We start from the raw sequence: 18,205 nt of genomic DNA on the forward strand, positions 1-18,205 counted from the left end.
AACGGCAGAACAGTCTCGAGGGATCGAGTGGCCTACTCCTGCTGCCATTTCCTATGTCATATCATTGCACCTGCCCCTACAAATGTTGTATTTACTATTTGCATAATGAATTCCAAGAGAATGTTATTAATCATCTAGAAAATATAACCAGCATTTTTTCAGACATGTTACAATCTACGTTTGTCAAAAATACTTGTCCAGATCGAAAAAATCTGCTCATTAATATTTACACACATCTGTTTCACATGTTCAGATTCCTAAACTCAAATTCCTGAGTCCCTCTCTCTCTGCGGCCGTGTTGGAGGCTCAGTTTTCTCTCATCTCAGCTCATTTTGATTTTCTTTGGCAACGAGACTGGCTCCTCGGGTCTCTCTCCATCTCTCCCCGGACGCTGCCCTTCTCATGTCGAGAGTACGTTGGCTGGGACAAGTGGACAAGTGCAGCCTGGGAGAGGGGCGGGGGGAGGGGAGAAAAAACTAGAGGACTTGGGTTAAGGGTGAAGGGGGAAAAGTTTAAAGGGGATATTTAGTGGGGGGGCTTCTTCACACAGAGAGTGGTGGGAGTGTGGAATGAGCTGCCAGATGAAGTGGTAAATGCGGGCTCACTTTTAACATTTAAGAAAAGCTTGGATGGGTTCATGGATGAGAGGGGGTGTGGAGGGATATGGTCCAAGTGCAGGTCAGTGGGACTAGGCAGAAAAATCGGTCAGCACAGACAAGAAGGGCCAAAAGGCCTGTTTCTGAGCTGTAACGACCTGTGGTTCTATGGGTGGGGGAGGAGTTGGTATGGGGTGGGGGAAGGGGAGGGTAGGATTGGGATGAGGGGTGGGAGAGGGGTGGGGTGAGGTGGGGGAAGGGGAGGGTAGGGGTGGGATATGAGGTGTGGGAGTAGTGGGGAGGGGTGGGGTAGGTGTGGGGAGGGGTGGGGAAGGGTGGGGAAGATTGGGTAGGGGATAGGGAGGGATGGGGGGAGGAGTGGGGGAGGGGTGGGGTGGGGTGAGGTGGGGAGGGGGAGGGTATGGGTGGAGTATGGGGTGGGAGAGTAGTGGGGGAGGGGTGGGGTGAGGTGGGGAGGGGGAGGGTATGGGGTGGGAAAGTAGTGGGGGAGGAGTGGGGTAGGGGGTGGGGAGGGATTGGGGAGGGGTCGGTGGGGGTGGAGTGGGGGGAGATGTTTGTGCAAAGAGGGGAAAATGAGGAAATAGAATCTCATAGAATCCACATTCTTGAATTATATTTTTGCTCTTAGGTTGACACAATGGTTAGCACTGCTACTTCACAGCGCCAGGGAACCAGGTTCGATTCCCGGCTTGGGTCACTGTCTGTGTGGAATTTGCACATTCTCCCCGTGTCTGCGTGGGTTTCCTCCAGGTGCTCTGGTTTCCTCCCACAGTCCAAAGATGTGTAGGTTTCCTCCCCCTTTGCTTCCCTTCCCCCCTCCCTTTTCCCAGTTTTACTCTCTCTCACCCATCATCCCCCCTACCCCCCAACATCTTTATCTGTCACAGTTTACCCTCTGATTTCAGCTTCTCTGCCGTTTGGCCATTCACACCTTTTATTCTCTCCATGGACTGCCATTAGCAGCCTTTCCCCTGGTTTCTGTGGCTATGACTGTGGCAAGGATGTCCTGCCTCAGATCAGTAAAAGGAAAGTTTAATTATTAGTCACAAGTAAGGCTAACATTAACACTGCAATGAAGTTACTGTGACATTCTCCTCGTCGCCACAGTCTGGGTCAATGCACTTAATGAGCACGTCTTTCAGAATGTGGGAGGAAACTGGAGCACCCGGAGGAAACCCACCCAGACACAGGGAGAACGTGCACAGACAGTGACCCAAACCAGGCATCAAACCCAGGTTCTAAGCACTGTGAAGCAGGAGTGCTGACCATTGTGTCACCCTACCAGTAAGGATAAGGATCAGATATGGAGTATTGTGTGCAATTTTGGTGTCCTTATCTGCAGAAGGATGTCCTTGCTATAGAGGGAGTACAGCGAAGGTTTACCAGGCTGATTCCTGGGATGGCAGGTCTGTCATATGAGGAGAGGCTAAATCATTTAGGATTATATTCACTGGAGTTTAGAAGAGTGAGAGGGGATCTCATAGAAACTTATAAAATTCTAACAGGATTAGACAGGGTAGATTCAGAAAGAATGTTTCCAATGATGGGGGAATCCAGAGCTAGGGGTTATAGTTTGAGGATTAGGGGTAAACCTTTCCGAACTGAGGTGAGGAGAAATTTCTTCACCCAGAGGGTGGTGAATGTGTGGAATTCACTCCCACAGGAAGTAGCTGAGGCCAAAACATTGTGTGATTTTAAGAAGAAATTAGATATCGCTCTTGGGGCTAAAGGGATCAAGGGATATGGTGGAAGTGGGTATCAGGATATTGAATTTGATGATTAGCCATGATCAAAATGAATGGTGGAACAGGCTGGAAGGGCCGAATGGCCTCCTGCTTCTAGTTTCGAGGTTTCTATGTTTGGATGACACCAAAACTGCACACAATACTTCAGGCGTGGCCTCACTAATGCCCTATGCAGTTGAAACAAGACATCCCTATCGCTCCACTCAAATCTTCTCAGCCAATGGAGCAATGGGGCTGGGAATAAGTTAGGGTGCAGGCAGAAAACTGTGGATGAGTTAAAATTTACAAAGAAATACGACGGGAGTTCATTACAGATATGGCACCACTCAGTATGGGAGAATATGATTTGTCCTAATGACTGTCTCCTTCGTGCATTAAGTTAGCGGTGAACGCATTCACCTTATAAAGTAAAGTACATAAAAATGTACATTTACTGCCGTGTTAAATGTACATTGGAATATGTAATCTTGCTTTGATATTAACTTTAATCCTTCCAATTCCATTTCCCACTTGCTGCTAAATCAGTCTAAACATCTGAGTGGCTAACGGTCGGACTATACATAGATTGGACGGGTTTGTATTCGTCAGCACTCACTAACTGCTGGAGCTACTGATTAGAACACAGTTTGGACAATAAAGCATAGCATTAAGAACAGTGCACGCCATCGGAGACTGTCCTTTGTACTCTGAAATTCAATTACAGCATTATTGCCAATTTTACAATCATAGACTCAGAGAACGGTTCCAGTGCAGAGTCACAGAACCTACAGTGCAGAAGGAGACCATTCGGCCCATCGAGTCTGCACTGACAATAACCCCACCCAGGTACTGACCTACCCCCGGATTTGCCCGCCTGATTCCCCCTGACATTAAGGGGCAATTTAGCCAATCAATCTAACCAGCACAGCGTGGGAGGAAACCCATGCAGACATGGGGAGGACGTGCAAACTCCACATAGTGACCGAAGGCCAGAGTTGAACGCGGGTTCCTGATGCTGTGAGGCAGCATTGCTGAACACTGAGGCACAGTGCTGCCATTCAGCCCGTCCATACCCATGCTGGCTCTCTGTAAGAATGACTCAATGAATCCCACATCCCAGCTCTGTGTCCTCTGCAAACTATTTTCTCTTCAGATAATTAGACAATTCCATTTTGAAAGCCATGCTCGAACCTGTCTCCACCACGCTCTCAGACAGTGCATTCCAGATCCCAACCGCTAGCTGAATGAAAATGATTTCTCTCATGCTGCCATTTTTTTCTTTTGCCGATCACCTTAAATCCGTGTCCTCTTGTTCCTGACCTTTCCATCAACGGGAACAGCTTGTCCCTATCTGCTTTGCCCGGACTTCCTCATGAGTTTGTACGCCTCCATCAAATCTCTCAACATTCTTTTCTTTAAGAAAAATCCCAGCTTCTCCAATCTATATCTGTGACTGAAGCCTCTCAGCCTTGGAACCGTACCCGTAAATCTTTTCTGTGGTCCCTCCAAAGCCTTCACATCCTCCCTGTTACATATTTAAAAGGGTTACAGGTTGTTTTAAGAGCTGGTGGTATGAATTGATGGTGATGTCATTAGGGTGTTGCCACATGGTACCGTTACACTTTCAGTTTATATTCTGCAGGGCAAAGAGCAGCTCTTCAATAAAACCTATTGCGTGCTACAATGAATCTACACGGGCAACCCATGTTCTTTTCTTTCGGTTAAAACCCACAACCCTCAACATAGTAAGAACGTTCCACTTCCTAAAGGGCAGTACCCAGAATTGGATAAGATATTCCAGTTTAGGCTGAACCAATGTTTTATACAGGTTCATGTTTATATTACCTACAATATTTATACGTCAATTAAGAATTGAAATTGGGTTATTAAGGCCTTGTCCATGGGTTACACCAAGGTCTGAATCTGAGTTTTCTGGGGCTTTCTAATTTGCCAATGAGTTCCCAACCCATAGGTTTGGTATTTTCATCCATATCTTATATTTTAGTCCCATTATATGCGAGATGATCTCACTGTACATGTAGGAAACAATCCTTGCTATAATTCCCGATTAGTGTGGCAAATGGGGAGCTGGAACTTTCACATCATCAAAGGAACCCTACAGTGCAGAAGAGGCCAACTGGCCCATCAAGCCTGTACCAACTCTCTGACAGAGAATATCACCCAGGCCCTCTCTCGCTCTATCCCTGTAGCCCCACACATTTCCCATGTCTAATTTATCTAATCCAAGGGGCAAATTTTACAATGGTCAATCCACCTAAACTTTGGACTGTGGGAGGAAACTGGAGCACACGAATGAAACACACACGGACACACGGAGAGCGGTTAGATTCCGCACAGACAGTGACCCAAGGCTGGAATTGAACCTTGGTCCCCAAGCACTGTGGGGCAGCAGTGCTTTGCATTGTAGCTATAACAGCACACATTGCATTGACCTTCCTTACAAATCTACTGAGAGTTCGGGCATGCAGAGAATGGGCACAGGTTGACTGCTATGGCAACAAGAATAAAACTCATGTGTCCCCTGACTGGTCAAGTCAGTTGACCCACCTCCTGAAGTCACCAACTGAAATGGCCAATGTGGAAAGATCTTGGTTGGGAACTCTCCACTCTTTGTGATCCAGTATAATATCCATTGCACCGCAACATGTATCAAGAGCAGGCTAGATATAGCACTTGGGGCAAACGAGGTCAAAGGTTATGGGGAAAAAGCAGGATTCATAGAACATAGAACACTACAGCACAAACAGGCCCTTTGGCCCACAAGTTGCGCTGATCATATCCATACCTACCAGGCCTATCTATAACTCTCAATCCCATTAAATCCCATGTACTCATCCAGAAGTCTCTTAAAAGACCCCAGCGAGTTCTCCTCCACCACCACGGACGGCAGCCGATTCCACTCACTCACCACCCTCTGAGTGAGAAACTTTCCCCTGACATCTCCATTCGGCTTTGAGTTGGACGATCAGCCATGATTGTGATGAATGGCGGAGCAGGCTCGAGGGGCCGAATGGCCTCCTCCTCCCACCTTCTATGTTTATATGCAACCTGGTCAATTGAGTGAAAGGTCAGCGCTGAACAGAGAGAGCGCATCAAAGATTACAACTATCTTCAATTCACAACCAGTGCAAGATCAATGATAACACCTATAAGTGACAGTGTTAGACCATTAATAGGGCTCCTGCAGCCTCCACCTTGATCATTGTGGTGGATGACAAGGAAGAGAGGTCGAGCTCCCTGATGACTAGTTGACTTTGCAGGACCATGAGGAAAGAGGGGGAAGGAAACTCCAGAACAGCTTCTTCCCTGCTGCTGTCAGACTTTTGAATGGACGCACCAACCTTGCACTAAGTTGATCTTTGTCTACAGCCTAGTATGACTGTAACACTATGTTCTGTACTCTCTCCTTTCCTTCTCTATGAACGGTATGCTTTGTCTGTATAGTACTTTTCACTGTATACTAATAGTTGTGACAATAATAAATCTAGTCTAAAGTTGTGTAGAAAAAATATTTCTTCTTTCGACTTAAAAGGACATTAATCTCGCAGTTGAAATATACAAACTGGTTGTCAAAACAATATTTCAGATTTCAGCAAATTAATATTTTTGTCGCTGTTTTATTTTACCTTACAAAGAGGCAAAAAATATTAAAAATACCACCATTACAACACTCTCGTAATACTACATCTTTCTGATAAATCATTAGATGAAAATTCTTAAAACAACTCAATTCAGTTCTGGGAAGGCTAGGTGAGAGGCAGAGTGGTCAGCACAGCTGCCTCATATCGCCAGGGACCCGTGTTCAATTCCCAGCTCATGTCCCTGTCTGTGTGGAGTCTGCGCGCTCTCTCCGTGTCTGCATGGGTTTCCTACGGGTGCTCTGGTTTCTTCCCACAGTCTGAAAGATGTGCTGGCTAGGTGCATTGGCCATGCTAAATTCTCCCTCAGTGTATCCGAAGAGGCGCCAGAGCGTGGCGACTGCGGGATTTTCACAGCAACTTCATTGCAGTGTTAACGTAAGCTTACTTGTGACAATAATAAAGAAAACTTGGACATCTTCCTAAAAATATTCTTATGAGTCTCAGCATCTCATTTTGTTTGATTTTGCCTCAGCGAAGGACCTTGGAACATTTTATTACATTAGAATCTCTGTGTAAATACAAAATGCAGTGATGGTCTATCATCCAATGAGGTCAATATCCTGAGTTCCAAATACCATGATAAAGGGTAATATGGTCAATCTTTGATCCAGCACTGTGTGTACATCAGAGTTTTGGTGAGTCACATCATCTTTCTATAATTTACATTCCAGTGTGGTTTCAACTCCTTCACATGAAGTGAGAAAGAGAGAAAATCAAACAGAAGCTGATAACTTGTGCACAGAATCTATCCCAAACTCTCCAATCCCTACAAAGAAACAGAATGACTCATCTTGCCTGGATTCAGTCTTTGAAAAGGCTATCCAGCTGGTCCCGCCTGCTTTGATTTGATTTATTATCGTCATGTGCATCAGTATACAGTGAAAAGTATTGTTTTTTGCGTGCTATGCAGATGTTCATGGAGAAGGAAAGGAGAGAGTGCAGAATGTAGTGTTACAGCCATAGCGAGGGTGTAGAGAAAGAGCAACTTAATAACTTGAAAGCTTAATTTAAGACTTAAAAATTAATTTAAAACTTAACTTCGACCCCACATTCCCACTTACCCCCGATAACACTTCATTCCCTTGTTAATCAGGAATCTATCCGGCTCTGCCTTAAAAATATTAAGAGGTTGTTTGGTACATGAGGAACCATCAATTCTGGAACAAACCCAGACCAGATAGTGGAACAGGTTGTGGGAGATTGAATGACCTACAATTAGGCCAATGAGGCTTCTCATAACTCTTGGTTAGTCTCAAAGACTAGATGGTTGCTGTTGACCAGGACAGACTCAACGGGCCGAAAGGCCTTTTCTATGTTGCAGACCTCTACGACTGGTTAGGTGTATTGACCCGAACAAGCGCCAGAGTGTGGCGACTAGGGAAATTTCACAGTAACTTCATTGCAGTGTTAGTGTAAGCCTTACTTGTAACTAATAAATAAACTTTATTTTTATCTTCCTTCTCTATCTAAACTATTAAGAAACCAGCAACAATGGATTTTTGCCACTTCATTCTGTCACGCATTATGCTGCCCATTGCCAATAACCCTTGAAATGTTGGCCTTCATAGCGAGGGGGACAGAATATAAAAGTAGGGAGGTCTTGCTGCAACTGTACAGGGTACTGGTGAGGCCGCAGCTGGAGTACTGTGTGCAGTTTTGGTCACCGCACTTGCGGAAGGATATATTGGCCTTGGAGGGAGTGCAGAGGAGGTTCACTAGGCTGATACCGGAGATGAGGGGGTTGGACTATGAAGAGAGACCGAATAGACTGGGTCTGTACTCGTTGAGTTTAGAAGGATGAGGGGGGATCTTATAGAGACGTATAAGATAATGAAGGGGATGGATAGGGTAGAGGTAGAGAGATTCTTGCCGCTTAGAAAGACTAGAGGGCACAGCCTCAAGATAGCGGGGTGGGGGGGGGGGGGGGGTGGGGTGCAGTTTAGAACGGAGCTGAGGAGGAACTTCTTCACTCAAAGGGTGGTGAATCTCTGCCCATTGAAGTGGTGGAGGCTACCTCGCTAAATATATTTAAGTCACGGGTAGATAGGTTTCTGATAGACAGGGGAATTAAGGGTTATGGGGAGAAAGTGGGAAAGTGGAACTGATCCACTTCAGATCAGCCATGATCTTATTGAATGGCGGGGCAGGCTCGAAGGGCTAGATGGCCTACTCCTGCTCCTATTTCTTATGTTCTTATGTTTTTAACTGCGTGTCTCACTTGACCATTTCAGTGGGGGAGTTATTAGTCAACCACATTGCTATGGGTCTAGAGTCACATGTAGACCAGACCAGGTCAGGACGGCAGATTTCCCTCCCTAAAAGTCATCAGTGTACCTGATGGATTTTTCCAACAATCGATGATAGTTACCATGATCTGCTGTGTACAGTTTCGAAGAGAAGTGTGGGGAAATATCACAAAGCACATTAAGGCGCTCACCGGTTGACATTGTTACTGCCTAATTACCCTGCTTGTGCCAAATTTCATTGCAGCATGGAATGTCACTGAGACCTACTGGGTGACATTAATAGTAATTGGAATAAAATACTTAATTCCATGATACACTTCACTTCTTCCAGCACATTTGTTCTTGCTGGTTGGTGATGTGCTCTGTAAGACTTCATTGTTAAACAATTACCAGAGAAGATTCTGTTTTGATAGGAAGCAGTGAACCTTTCTCCAGTCCAGCTACATTGGCTACGTTCCAATAAGTTGCTTGCAATATGATTTTCTGTTTGGCAATCTCGCACTCGCTAATTGCAACGCTCATCAGTCTGTTGCTAAAACACTCATGCATGTTTCTACGTGAAGGCATGACAGACTCCAAGTCTGACTTTGATATTTCCCGAATTTTTCTTTACTCATTCATGGGACATGGGCATTGCTGGCTGGCCAGTATTTATTGCCCATCCCTAGTTGCCCTTGGAGGACAGGTGAGAATTAATCACATTGCTGTAGGTCTGGAGTCACATGTAGGCCAGACCAGGTAAAGACGGCAGATTTCCTTCCCTAAAGGACATTAAGTGAACCAGATGGGATTTTCCAACAATGGCTTCATGATCATCAGTAGATTCTTAATTCCAGATATTTACCTCAGAGGTTTTCTTTTCTTCATGGGATCTGGGCATCTCTGGCAATCCCTAATTGCCCCATGTCTCATTCGGCCGTTTCAGAACTCGTGTAAGAGTCAACCACGTTGCTGTAGATCGGGAGTCACAGGTAGGACAGATCGGGTAAGGACGGCAGGTTTCATAGGATCCACAGAATTCCTACAGTGCAGAAAGAGGCACCAACTCTCCGAAAGGGCATCTATCCCAAGCCCTCCCCTCTGCCCTATCCCCATAATCTCCTGTGTTTACCATCACTAATCCACGTAAACCACACATCTTTGGACACTAAGGGGCAATCTAGCCTGGCCAATCCACATAATCTGCACATCTTTGAACACTAAGGGGCAATCTAGCATGGCCAATCCACATAACCTACACATCTTTGAACACTAAGGGGCAATCTAGCATGGCCAATCCACATAACCTACATATCTATTTTAAAATGGCCAATCCATTTAACCCACACATTTTTGGACTGTGGGAGGAACCCGAAGCACTCGGGGGAAATCCACACAGACACGGGGAGAACGTACAAACACCACTCAGACAGACATCCAAGACTGGAATTGAACCAGGGTTCCTGACGCTGTCAAGCAGCAGAAAGGATATTAGAGATTGAAAGGGTAGGAGCTGTTTCCAGGATTTATTTAATTACAGTGATACTGCAGTCCACCACAGGAACAGCTGTGAGTCTACAAGCTGCTTGCAATGTTATTCTTTTCCCAACAATTTTAAAGACCTTTCTAGCCCTTAAGCAGATGTAGAGTGTGCGACATCGACAACTTGTGTTAAACAGAAAGTGCTGGAAAAACCAAGCCGGTGCGGTAACACCTGTGGGAGGAGAAACAGGATTAAAGTTTTGAGTCCAAGCTGCCTCTCAGAATTTTGATATCAATGCCTTAGTTCAGTGGGAACAAGTGTAAGTGAGCAAGCACTGGGGTGATGGACGAACTGGGCGCAGGGTGAGTTGAGACATGCCACTGGACGGCGCCGAGTTTACAGAGAGTAAAATACAACAGACCATCCAGGAGTGCATTGGAATAATCAAGTCATAGAATCCCAGAATCCCAAAAGTGTAGGAGGAGGCCATTCGGTCTATCGAGGCTGTGCCCACCCTCCAACAGAGCATCTTACCCAGGCCCCATCCCCATATATTTGATTTGACTTATTATTGTCACATGTATTAATATACAGTGAAAAGTATTGTTTCCTGTGCGCTATACAGACAAAGCGTACTGTTCGCAGAGAAGGAAAGGAAACAGTGCAGAATGTAGTATTACAGTCACAGCTAGGCTGCAGAGAAAGATCATCTCAATGCAAAGGTAGGTCCATTCAAAAATCTGATGGCAGAGGGAAGAAGTTGTTCTCGAGTCGGTTGGTACATGACCTCAGACTTTTGTATCTTTTTCCTGATGGAGAAGGTGGAAGAGAGAATGTCCGGGCTGCATAGGGTCCTTAATTTTGCTGGTTGCTTTTCTGAGGCAGCAGGAAGTATAGACAGAGACAATGGTTAGGAAACTGGTTTGCGTGATGGATTGGGCTACATTCATTACCTTTTGCAGTTCCTTAGGCAGAGCAGCAGCCATACCAAGCTGTGATCCAACCAGAAGGGATGCTTTCTGTGGTGCATCTGTAAAAATTGGTGAGAGTCATAGCTGAGATGCCACTAATCCAAACCCACCAATCTCCTTCCCTTATACACCTTGGGACACTAAGGGGCAATTTAACATGGCCAATCAACCTAACCTGCGCATCTCTGGAATCAAAGGAGCAAATATATTTTGTCCTTATGGACAGGTTTTTGATTATGAAGGAAGTTAAATTTCGGAGGGGAGGGTGGGCTCAGGCAGGAGAATAGAGTTAAGGCCACACAATCAGATCAACCATGATTCTATTGAATGGTAATGGGCCGAATGGCCTACTGCTGCTATTTATATTGCTCATATGTTCTCTTATTTGCTTTTGTTTCATCCACTATTCCCAATATACAACTGATCCTCTTAGCAACAAACCCCTCCTCTGAATACATACATAAAAATATACTTCCAGTTCTCTCGCTTCCCCCCTGTGCCCACTGTTAGGACAGTTTGCCATTATTATTGCTTCTTCTTAAGTTCTGTGCCCTAAGGTAGCTCCGCCCTCAGCACCCAGCCTCCACCGCGGGTACGGCTGGTGGGCAGGTCCAGCGTCCTGTTGGCACCAACCTCATCCACACCGGTTGCCCAGTCAACCAACCGATCAAGGAGTCCGAGTTGCTGTGGCAACGAGCACTTACCCATGCATGTTGCAATCTGGAGCTAGAAATGGTGATGGTAAAGATTCCAAATTTCTTTCCATCACATTACAAGGTTGACCAGGAATCTCTCCCAGTTTTAACACCTGCTGTTGGCGTGTGTTTCAAAGACGCTCTAGTTTGATACTCATTGATTTTTTTAAAAGTTTGATTTATTATTGTCACATGTATTAATATACAGTGAAAAGCATTGTTTCTTGCGCGCTATACAGACAAAGCATACCGTTCATAGACAAGGAAAGGAGACAGTGCAGAATGTAGTGTTACAGTCATAGCTAGGGTGTCGAGAAAGGTCAACTTAATGCGAGGTAGGTCCATTCAAAAGTCTGACAGCAGCAGGGAAGAAGCTGTTCTTGAGTCGGTTGGTACGTGACCTCAGACTTTTGTATCATTTTCCCGAAGGAAGAAGGTGGAAGAGAGAATGTCCGGGATGCGTGGAGATCCTTAATTATGCTGGCTGCTTTTCCTGGGGCAGCAGGAAGTGTAGACAGAGTCAATGGACGGGAGGCTGGTTTGCATGATGGATTGGGCTACGTTCATTGGCCCCATTTTTTTTATTATTCATTCGTGGGACATGGGTGTCGCTGGCTGGGCCAACAGTTATTGCCCATCCCTCGTTGCCCTTGCTCAAAGGGCAGTTGAGAGTCAACCACATTGCTGTGGCTCTGAAGTCACATGTAGGCCAGACCGGGTAAGGACAACAGATTTCCTTCCGTAAAGAGAATTAGTAAGCCAGATGGGTTTTTCCGACAATCTACAATGGTTTCACGGCCATCAGCAGATTCTTAATTCCAGATTTATTGATTGAATTCAAATTCCACCATCTGTTGCGATGGGATTTGAACCTAGGTCCACCAGAGCATTAACTGAGTTTCTGGATTAATGGTCTAGCGACAATACCACTAGGCCATTGCCTCCCTTTGGGAATCAAGTCCTGAGGTGGGACTCGAACCCAGGGGGCCCGATTTTACCATCAAGTTGCACCTGTTTTTGGGCGTGAAAACTTAGTAAAGTCGGGCGTGAGGTGAATAGCGCGATCCGCGCCCGCCTCCACGTCAGTTCCCCCTTTACCACAGGCTGAAAATGGCTGCGATTTGGGACAGTGCCCAAAATGGGCGCGACGGTCATTTAAATGCATTTGCATGTATTTAAATTGACTTAATGGGCTGCACGCCCAACTATACCGGCTCCTCCCCCTTTACCACCACGTTTGCCCATCCAGAGTCAGCACGCAACAGACATGCTCCACTGAAGCTTGGTTTGGGTGCTCCAGTTAGTGCCAAGCATCAGACGTATCTTTGCTTGAGGTTGGTTGCGGGGGAGAAGGGCATGTTGGAAGTGGGGGTCCGCTGCCAGTCTGCCCAAGATCAGTGAGGGGGAACGGGTGGGGGGCGCTGCTGCCACTCTGCCCAAGATCAGTGAGGGGGAACGGGGGGGGGGGGGGTCCGCTGCCACTCTGCCCAAGATCAGTGAGGGGGAAGCAAGGGGGGGACCGCTACCACTCTGCCTGAGATCAGTGAGGGGGGAGCGAGGGGGGGGTCCACTGCCACTCTGCCCGAGATCAGTGAGGGGGAGGGGGGTGGTCCGCTGCCACTCTGCCTGAGATCAGTGAGGGGGAAGTGGGGGGGTCCACTGCCACTCTGCCCAAGATCAGTGAGGGGGAAGGGGGGGGGGTCCGCTGCCACTCTGCCTGAGATCAGTGAGGGGGAAGGGGGGGGGTCCGCTGCCACTCTGCCTGAGATCAGTGAGGGGGAACGGGGAGGTGGGGGGGGGGGTCCACTGCCACTCTACCCAAGATCAGTGAGGGGGAAGGGGGGGGGTCCGCTGCCACTCTGCCCAAGATCAGTGAGGGGGAACGGGGGGGGGGGGGGGGGGTCCGCTGCCACTCTGCCCGAGATCAGTGAGGGGGAAGGGGGGGGGTCCGCTGCCACTCTGCCCAAGATCAGTGAGGGGGAACGGGGGGGGGGGTCCGCTGCCACTCTGCCTGAGATCAGTGAGGGGGAAGGGGGGGGTCCGCTGCCACTCTGCCTGAGATCAGTGAGGGGGAAGGGGGGGGTCCGCTGCCACTCTGCCTGAGATCAGTGAGGGGGAAGGGGGGGGTCCGCTGCCACTCTGCCTGAGATCAGTGAGGGGGGAAGGGGGGGGTCCGCTGCCACTCTGCCTGAGATCAGTGAGGGGGAAGTGGGGGCGTCCGCTGCCACTCTGCCCGAGATCAGTGAGGGGGAACGGGGGTGGGGTCCGCTGCCGCTCTGCCTGCGATCAGTGAGGGGGAAGTGGGGGGGTCCCGTGATCCCTGAGTGACGGAGGGAGTGGGGGGATAATGGGGTCAGCAGTATGGTGGGGGTGGGGCAGTGTCTGTGGGGTTCAGGGGGGAGTCTTTACCCAGCCCGGGAGGGAGGTGTCAGGGGAGCCACATTCTGTCATTTTTATTTTCTGTGTACGCGCAGCTCGGAGCTGCAGGATTTTGGGTGAGCTAAGCGATGCCCACAGGCTTGTGTAGAGCGATTCGGAATCGTTGATATGTTTTCAGGCAGAGTGCGTAGGGGCGCGCCTGAGAACAGGTCTTTAAGGTGGGATCTGAAACACTCCCAGTTTCGAGTCTGCCCAGCATTTTGAACTAAAATGGTAAAATCGGGCCCCCAGTGTATGATTCAGAGACAGGGATGCCACCCACTGCACCACAGACTTTCTCCCGTTATTATTTACTATTCAGATTTGAGCAACACAGATCTTTACACCCATCATTTAAACATTATGGTGACTAACTGCAGTACGGTGATCTATGCCATTGTTATATCGTGAACAGTGTAACTGGAGATGGTGCAGGATAAGTTACCTGAGCTCAGGGTTCGGCTGACATTTTGTCAGGCTGAAAATAAGATTACAGCTCTGAATTCGCTGCAGGCTATTGATTGCTGTCTGCCGCTTGCAAAATACATCTGTCTGACCGCACCCTCCCCCACCCCCCCCCCCCCCCCCCAACTCCTTCCTGTTTCCCCCACTGCCCTGCATCCTATTGATCCGACTGTCCTGTCTGCCCAGCATCCTGGCACTGGCTGAGCGAGGGATGGAGAGGGCAGACAAAGGAGGTGTGGGATGGTGAGACCGTACCGGCCCAGAGCGACAGAGGGAGGAAACGCCGGCGGAGAGCAGGGCAGAGAACCAGAGACAAGAAAAACAAAGGACGTGTCCTCATACCGCACGTTTCCTGCTCCCAAGGACCCCCGGAAGTGTTTCACAGCCGATGAGGTGCCTCTGAAGTGTAGCCGCTGCTGTGATGTTGGGAACGCCGATCGGTGCACAGCAAGATCCCACACTTGGCAACGCAACTGTGGCCGGATCATCTGCTTCTTTTATCGCGATGTTGATTGCAGGATAAATATTGAGCAGGACGCTGGGAATACACAGCCTGGCTTCATAGAATCGCTACAAAAGGAGGCCATTCAGCCCATCGAGTCTGCACAGACTCCCTGATGCAATAATCTCCCTCCACCCTATCCCAGTAACCCCACATATTTATCCCACTGGTTCCCCTAATCTGCACATCTTTGGACACTGAGGGGCAATTTAGCATGGCCAATCCCCCTAACTTACATATCCTTGGACACTGAGGAGCAATTTCAAAAAAAAACAAAGAACAAAGAACAAAATCAGCCTGGGAAACAGGCCCTTCGGCCCAATGAGCCCGCGCCGCCATCTCAACACCACCAGTCCACCTCTCTACCCATGACCCCTATCTAATGTTTTATGGCCATCCAGATTGAGGGAAACTGATAATTTATTCCTGCCAATCAGCCTAACAGCACATCTTTGGGGTGTGGGAGGAAACCGGAGCACCCGGAGAAAACCCACGCAAGCACGGGGAGAATGCGCAAACTCCCACAGACACCGGCCCAAATCCATGTGTCTGCACAGCAAACAGTGATAGTCACTGAGCTGTCGTCTTGCCCAGTATCTTGTCCAGTTTAGCATGGCCAACCCCTCCAACTTACATATCTTTAGACACCAAGGGCAATTTAGCATGGCCAATCCACCTAACCTGCACATCTTGAGACACTAAGGGCAATTTAATATGCCAATCCACCTAACCAGCACATCTGTGGAGCGTGAGAGGAAACCAGAGAACCTGGACTAAACCCACACTGACACGGGGAGAATGTGCAGACTTCACACTGACACAGACTTTAACCTGTTGTTGTGGGATTACTTACTGTGCCTACCCCAGTCCAAGCCGGCAGCTCCACATCATGGCTCGCACAGACAGTGACCCAAGGCCGGGTCCCTGGCACTGTGAGGCAGCCGTACTGACCACTGTGCCACCGTGCCATCTCAGAAGGGAGAGTGCTATTCACTGAGAAAACGAGAAAGGGAGGGTGAGGGGGTGGGAGGGAGAGACAGAGAGAGAGAGAGACAGCGTAGGAAGAAAAATAAGGAACAGGGTCAAGTGTTCAAACTTCTGTCATGCCATTTAGAGGATATATAATGAAGGCCAGTAGAAAGGATTTGTGTTCTGTGAGTGGGCTAATCTGATTAGGAAGAGATTAAGTCAATGGCCATTACTCATTTATGGTGACCTTGTTATTCGTGAGTAATCTAGTCAAACCTACTCAGGTTCTTTTTCCCCCAATAATTTTTGTTTACGCCATATGTTAAAATCAATCTGGTAAAGAACGAGGCAAAGAGCGACTGAAAATGAATACATGGCAGACTACCTTCCCTACTGACCTGGAGCCGTCATAATGTTTAATTACTCGGATTCTGTAGGCTGGGAAGTTTCAGAATGGTTTGTTTTCTTTGAAAATCATCTTCAAATAGATTCTTCTAAATATTCATCTGCGTCCAGTATCTATCTCCAGCTCGTCTTCTCCAACATATGGTGATCTCGATAGGAGATACATGTCTCTTAAAGATATCTGGCGGTGTACTCAGCTGGCTGGCCATGTCAACAACAACAACTTGCATTTAGATATCAGCTGTAAAGTGTCCAAGGGGGTCTTTACAAACAAAACCCAACTTACAATTGGGTGATATTAGAACAGGTGAACAAAAGCTTGATGAAAGGGTTAGGAGGAGAGAGAGACGATTAGGATCCCTACAGTGTAGAAGGAGGCCATTTGGCCCATTGACTTTGTACTAACTCTTCATCAGAGCATCTTATCCAGGCCCTATCCCTGTATCCCTCCTTCTGCACTGTAGGGATTCTATGATTCTAACCGTCTCTCTTTCCTCCTAACTCTTCCATCAAGCTTTTGGTCACCTGTTCTAATATCATCCAATTGTAACTTGTGTTTTGTTTGTAAAGACCCCCTTGGACATTTTATTTATCCTGCATTTATCTTGGGACACTAAGGGGCAATTTAGCATGGCCAATCCGCCTAAACTGCACAGCTTTGGGCTTTGGAAGGAAACTAGAGCATCCGGAGGAAACCCACGTAGACATGGGGAGAACATACAAACTCCACACAGAGAGTGACCTAAGCCGGGAGTCAAACCTGGGTCCCTGGCGCTGTGAGGCAGCAGAGTTAACAACTGTGTCACCGTGGTGGGAGGGAATTCCAGGGCTTAGGGCTCAGACAGCACATTGCACTTCCATCAATGTTGGAGAACTTAAACTCGGGAACTGGATGAGTATGGATAACTCTATGGATAACTCCAAGGTTGTAGGGCTGGAAGAACAAAAGAACATAAGGACTAGGAGCAGGAGTAGGCCATTTGGCCCCTCGAGCCTGCTCCACCATTCAATAAGATCATAGGTGATCTTTTTGTGAACTCAGCTCCACTTACCCTCCCGCTCACCATAACCCTTAATTCCTTTACTGTTCAAAAATCTATCTATCCTTGTCTTAAAAACATTCATTGAGGTAGCCTCAACTGCTTCACTGGGCAGGGAATCCCACAGATTCACAACCCTATGAGTGAATGGTGGAGAGGGATGAGACGAAAGAGAGATTTGAAGATAAGGGTGAGAAGTTTAGAATCATTGCCTGTCTGGACTGGAAGTCACTGCAGTTTGGTGAGGAGAGGGGTGATGTGCAAATGGAACTTTGGAAGGGATTTACCAGGGCGCCTCCCTCCCTGCGGCATATTTCATGGTGACATCCTGCTGATGTCTACACTATTCCGCGTGGCTCGCCCATCCCACGTGAGAGGTCATCCTTGGCGGGAGGCCGGAAAATCCCACCCTTAGTGTGAATTAGGATACATCCATGGGTACAGTTTTGGATCACTCGTCTATTCACATGGACAGTGGCATACTCATTGTCCGACCTTGCCTCAGCCAATGAGTATTTAATGATTTTGAGAGGGCATAATGAAGTGAAACTCTTCGCCAATTCCCCCCTCCCCCAACCCCCCCACCACCCCTACGCTCCCCCCTCCCCCCCCGCCACACCTAACCAAGGTTCTAATCGACACGCTCGCCTCCAGTTTCCTTCTCTCCTCATTTGCTGCCCACAATTCTCCACCTACCTCCAACCCCATCACGTTCCCTCTCAGAAAACTATCCTAGCTTCCCTCCCACATGAAAGAGGAGCTGATGTGGACCACTCGGCCCATCGAGCTGGTTCTGCCATTTGTGGGGAAGTGAAGGCGCATTGGTATTATCGCTAGACTATTAATTTTGATTTGATTTATTATTGCCACACGTATTAACATACAGTGAAACGTATCGTTTCTTACGCACCACAGTGACAAAGCATACTGTTCATAGAGAAGGAAACGAGAGAGTGCAGAATGTAGTGTTACAGTCGTAGCCAGGGTGTAGAGAAAGATCAACATAATGCGAGGTAGGTCCATTCAAAA

The sequence above is a fragment of the Carcharhinus amblyrhynchos genome, chromosome 8, assembly GCF_965287045.1.
Source record: "Carcharhinus amblyrhynchos chromosome 8, sCarAmb.v2.hapA, whole genome shotgun sequence".
Lineage (NCBI taxonomy): Eukaryota > Metazoa > Chordata > Chondrichthyes > Carcharhiniformes > Carcharhinidae > Carcharhinus > Carcharhinus amblyrhynchos.